We start from the raw sequence: 6,004 nt of genomic DNA, 5'->3' as shown, positions 1-6,004 counted from the left end.
GCAAGGAATCTAGGGATATGAAAAAATACAGCCCAACTCAGAACTCAGTGTTTATAGAACTGCCATCTTCTTTCAGTTTCTTCTTCCACTCAGGACAACAACCCTTGCCGGTTTAGTCAAAAACCACTCTTCTTTCCATCCCATACAGTTCTGAGCCACAGGAAAAGCCCAACATGGTTCTGACAGTGCACAAGCTGGATCATTCACTTACTGCTGCCTCTCGGTAACAATATTGAATACTTCAGAATATCTCTCTCACTTAATAAGGAGTACTAGCAACCCTGGGAATTCCTCAGATAGCTGAGGCCACTGCTGCTTAACCCAAACACACCTGGCAGCTGCACCATGTTGCACAACCACCATCTGCAAAGGTCAAAGCTTTCCAGGTGTTCACACCTGGCAGGAGAAGTCAAACCCATTCACACAAGAGGGGAGTGCCCTGGCAAGACCCTTCCTTGAAAATGCAGGACATATCTGCCCATTCCTTACATGCAACGTGGCCAGGGAAAGTCCTCCACAGCCAAGAGTGCTGCACAGCAGAGTGAGGGGCTCACTAGCATAGCAGGGATATTTATCTGGGACATGGGCTGGAGGCTGGGAGCGAGGGGCTGGTTATTTCATCAGGTTCTGGTCTGAGCATTAGGAATAGCTGCAATCCCTGCTAGGCTGGGCTGAGCGCAGCTCTGTTCAGGCCACGGGGCAGTGAATTCAGCAGCCTGTCAGCTGTGCAGCCAGGGGCTTGTGGGGAGAGAGGGCGAGTGAGGCAAGCCTCTCCTGCTGCATTACTACACTCACTCTGGACCCAGGCAAGCAAGGCAGCCCTGTAAGACAGCAGGCCTCCTGCCTCGGGTCAGTCATGGAACTTTGTAGGCTCACAGCTAGTCTGTTTACTCTTGCCTTGAAAGGAGATTTACTCCAAGACCCAAGCAAGAGGCACACAGGAAGGGAGTGCTGCTAGGAACTATTCACCTACAGCAGAGAGCTAAATGCCTGCTATCCTTTTGCCCATGTTCTTGTTCCCCACTGCTGCCGTTTCAGTGGCAGGCAGCCTTGGGCAGCGTTCAGGTGGCCAGCGCCTGGGCCCTGACTCCAACTCAGTACCTCCTGTGTGGAATTCATGGACTCATTCTTCACTCTGTCTGATCCTAGTGTTACAGAAGAAATAAGGACAAAACTATGCTTGTACTTCCACAGTTCCTGCAGAAGCCTGTGACTACATGATCTTGTAACCAAACCATTACAAAAAAAAAGAGGACTTAAAGAAAAAAAAAGAAGCCTTGAGTGCTGCCTCAGATAAGGACTAGCATATGTTTGAAATGGCCAAATCCCTCTCCGTGGATGCCTATTCTAGAGTCATAGCTTACAAAACTTTCTGATTCTGCCTCTCCTTTCTGTAAAGAGCCTCTGCTTTCTGTTAACAGTCTTTTGTGGCTTTTCAGGACAAGATGTGAATGTCTTTGAAGTTTTCAAACACGCTCCAGGCACCTTTTCAGAGAATCATCATGAATCTGCTCTTCATCAAGGCCTTCCCAATCAATTATGTGTGTTCTATCAGCCTCTACCAGCATGGAGAGACAAGAGAAGGGGAGCCAGGCTGGAGTGGTAACACACTAGCCAAAGAAAGGAGGAACTCTTAATCAGATTGCTTTTTAATTCTTCATGTAAGTTAAAGACATAATGTGCTCTGTAAGACTTAGAATAGAGGTGTACTCAGCATAGGCAATGACAGAACAAAGTGTTGCAGCATAGTGGAAAATTCTGTAAATATTCCGTCGAATGCTCTCCAGGCACAGTTTAATAATAATATTTTTATTATTACCAACTTCCTTTATTCCTTAGCGTAAGATTTTATATCAAAAGACAGACAAAAGGTCCCAAACCAGGAAACCCAACTCTGCACATTTTGGCTAAAGTACATAATGCAGTTCTACAGGCAACAGAAAACTCTGCCCAGATTTTCCTGAGATTCCCTGCAGAGTCCCATGGTTTGTGTAATGAGCACCCCACTGCATTCCTTCCCTGAGAAAATGTGGGCGCGCATCCTGTGCTCTCCTGTTCTGCCCATGCCTACCCAGAGAAGGAGGCACTGGCTCCATGCAGGCTTCTTCAGCAGCAGTGCTGGCTGCAGGAGCTCCAGGCCTCTGTCTTCTCCACCTGGGGCTAGTTACCCTGCTCTTGTTGGACTGGCATAGATGTTTGTTGACCACCAAACTCAAGGACTGATATGGGTGAAAAGTAACACCCTCTTCCCACTGGTTTATTTGAGAGGCTGAAATGAGCTGGGGGTGAGGAGTGAGGCAGGGACTACATAAGCTGGCAATGCCAGTGAAAGAAATGCTTGGCTGAAGTGTAGCAGCTTTGCCCTGCACACTGAGTTAAGGCACGTATGGCAGGAAATATTCACTACATTGAAGAAACCCACTGACTACAAACCAATCTCCCACAGGCAATTCTCTGGGCAGAGAGTTGACTTAGGCAGGGTTGTTTTTTTTTTCTACCTCTACAAAACAGAGCTATTTTAAACCCAGATCAGCTCCTTCTTTCACTGCACGGACTGGCATCACTAACAGCTATACTGGGACAGCCGAGGGGACACCTTGAGGACAGGAACAAATGGCAAGTGCTGGGAACTGCCTACACCAGTACTGCTGCCGAGAGAAATGTCTGAAGAACGGCAGCCTGCCGAATGTGAGGAACCTGGGACGGCCATTCAGTGCAACAGGCCTGGTTTTGTTTTGAAGTCAGAGGAAGGTGCCATAGCTTTAAAAAGGTTTTGTCTTTTTATTCTGCCACACAAATTGCTTTTACGCACAATTTATCCATTGGTCCAAAGAGTTTTGTAGCCACTGCTGTAGCGAAATGCAGACTTTGTAGTGAAGCCTTCACAAACAGTGTATCAATGGCTGCATGTGGTTCTTCTTTTCATGTTATTCCTCCAAATCAGTAAGACTCTCCCTTTTGATGCCTAAAATGCCTCCAGAAATTTGAGAACTGATCAGATGCAGCATTTAAAAATTATGATGTTAAAGACAGATCTCTGATGTTACTGAGATATATACACCATTGACTAAAGACTCTTTCTCAGTCCCTTTGCTGATTTGCGGCTGAACAATGTAAACTTTTTATTTTTTATTGCCCTGCCAGCTTGCAATATGAAAGACAAAAATATGGCATGTGGTCTTAGTCTCATACCTAGCTCTGTAAAACAAGTTTTCAGAACTGCAGCCTGAGAATTACATCCACTGTAGGATTTATATTTTATCACACTCTGGATTTCAAGGCCTAAGTCTGAGTTGCCTTATCATTACTAAAATACCTCCTTCCCTTAGAAGTAAGCTCATAGTTCAGTAAGATGGGAAATCTTGTTAAGACGGCTAATACCATATGACCTGTTGATAGCTTGAAAATGGATAAGGAAACCCGCGTACACAAGGCCAGTGTCTATCCGCTTTGGGTAAAAATATTCCAAAAGGCTGCTCCAACTTCATAAACAGTGTTGACTTTACAACCCATGCTGCTTGGTGGCAACTGGGGATACTGCTTTCCTAATGCACAGCAACGATCTCCTCAATACTTAGAAAGCTGTCTCTCTAGCCCAGGGGCCCTCAAACTTTTTAAACAGGGGGCTGGCGTGCGGATGCAGTGGCAGGCAGTCATCTGCAGCTGCTTGGCTCCCTGCCCCAACCCCCGGCAGGGGTGTGTGTGGGGGTTCTGTAAATACCAGGGGCCGGACTGAGGACCCTGGGGGGCCGTATCCTGCCCGTGGGCCGTGGTTTGAGGACCCCTGCTCTAGCTACTCTGAGGCCAAGTGTAGCCTTTCAGAACACCTACCAGATAAGGCTCTGCAGGTGAGGGAATAGCAAATCTGGGAATCCTGCTACGATTTAAGAACCGAGTGCCCAAGCACCCAGCAGCATCAGGTTTTAAGCAGTTTTGTTTGAATCCATCAGGAAAAACTTACTGAGTTTAACAGACAGCAAGCAGGATTTGTGAGGACTCTAGTATTCACTTACTGCTTGACACAAGTAAGTACTCATTAGCTGCTCAAGTTCCTCCAGCAAATTGTCTGTGAGTCAGCTGCAGAAGAATAAAAAGTGAAACTGAGAATATATAGTCCTACCTAATGCAGATGGTAACTTAATAACAAAGGGAAAACTGACTTCCCTAAGCAATGGGAGCACTTGAGTGCCTGCAGCTAAGACTCCAACTTTGCAATTTGCTCGGCCTTGGATAGACTACCTTGAAGTAGCTGGTAGTGTGACACAGTATGACACACATGGGTCCCTGTCATGGAGGCAAGTGGGCCCACCTGCTTTCCTGACTGTAGGAACAGGAATTAAATTGCTGTGATAGTTCTAAAACCTGTACAGTGAAGAAGGCTTAATTAATGTTGATTTCAAGTGCATATGAATTACATCAAACAATACTCTTGTTTACAAAAGCATTGCAGACATTGCAGGGATGTAAATATTGCAGAATTGTTTACAATTTAGAATTGTTTGCAAAGTTGTAAGAAGAAAGAGAATTAAAAGATTTATTTGAAATTTGCTTTCAAAAACCAAGATTTGGGCCTAAGTCTAGTAGCAGGTTTGGTTTTTTTTAATATAGAATCTTTTTGGTTTTTTTCTTTTAACTGTCAGACAGCCTTGGTGAGCACACCTGCAAGCTTTTAAATGAAGTAGGTGCACCTGGGGAAGAAATCAAAGTATAAACCTTTACCTCTGGAGCTGTAGCTGGCTAAAGAAGCATTGGGGAAGACCAAAGCAGAAGAATGGTGTTGGTTTTTTTTTTAAGGGCTAGATCCTGTCCAGAATTGGCTGGTTTGTCTGTGAGAAGGAGTATATGTTGATCATTTAAAGATTTGTTTGTGTTTAAATCTTGTAGGGCTTAATTTGTAGAATGGAAGGACATTGGCTTTAGAGAGCCAGCTTTAAGGGCAGCTTTGTGAAAGAACACTGTGCTCAGGAAAAACACTAGGTAAAGAGCTAGGTGTTTTATGTGTGAGTACTGGGGAAAAGTTTTGTCTTGTTTTTAAACCCCACAGTGAATCTAGCCATCCTTCTGGAATATGAATCTTCCCTACACCTTCTTGTTGGAAGAGGCAGGAGCCCAAGGAGTAGGGAAAATGGAGGAGTAATTGCTATGTAGGACTCAAGGACAACCAGACCCCATGTCCTTTTTCTTGTGACTTAATAGCCCCAGAGGTATCCTGATCCTGTAAGCATGTTTGCCAGTACTTTTACTGACCCAAATTTAAGGAAATGGCTCTAGTACTTTCTGTGTCAGTGGGCTGTGATGTAATGGAAGGGTATGTAACAGTTTTCCTTTTTTGAAAAGTGACAGGTAGCTTAATGCTGGTTATGTGACTGGCATTTTACAGGCTAACGCGAAACATGAGCCCTAGTGAGCCCAAGTGGGCATTTTGTGGATATAATGGGATAGGTGGGTAAAACTGCTACAGGGAAGATAGGGGTGACCCTTGACACCTCTGTAAATTTAACGGTTAAAGAGGTTTTGGGAAAAAGTTGAATGTCTGTAATAACCACTACTGACCACCGACATGAATCTGTTGGGGTGAGTGGCTCACAGCGATGTGCAACTGGACAGTGGGTACAGTAGATCATTTTGTAGCCCGGTGGGCAGAACTACAGCCACAAGGTGATGCGTCTGCATCCATGTTGAAAGCAGCCGAGCTGTGATGCTCAGTGGGTGACATGGGCTGCCTGGAAAAGGGTGGGGTGACAGCACCTCTGAAAAAGCATTCAGAAACTAATACCAGGATGCAGAGGGGCCTGTAAAGGGCAGCAGCCCGAGTTCCTGTCCTGCAAAGCCAATGTCCTGGGACCTGGGGGGGATGGGGAGCAGGAGGCTGGTGTATTTGTGGGTGAAGCAGCCCCTACCCCGCTGACCATAGTCCCAGCTCCCGCTCTCGTGGGGCTCGTCAGGCTTGGCTGTCACCAACTAGCGCCCTCCTCCTTCCCTCGCCGCTGGCCCGCTGCGCCTC

The sequence above is a fragment of the Falco rusticolus genome, chromosome 2 (assembly GCF_015220075.1).
Source record: "Falco rusticolus isolate bFalRus1 chromosome 2, bFalRus1.pri, whole genome shotgun sequence".
NCBI classification, from domain to species: Eukaryota; Metazoa; Chordata; class Aves; order Falconiformes; family Falconidae; genus Falco; species Falco rusticolus.
The sequence above is the reverse complement of the archived record's forward strand: the minus strand, read 5'-3'. Positions refer to the sequence as shown.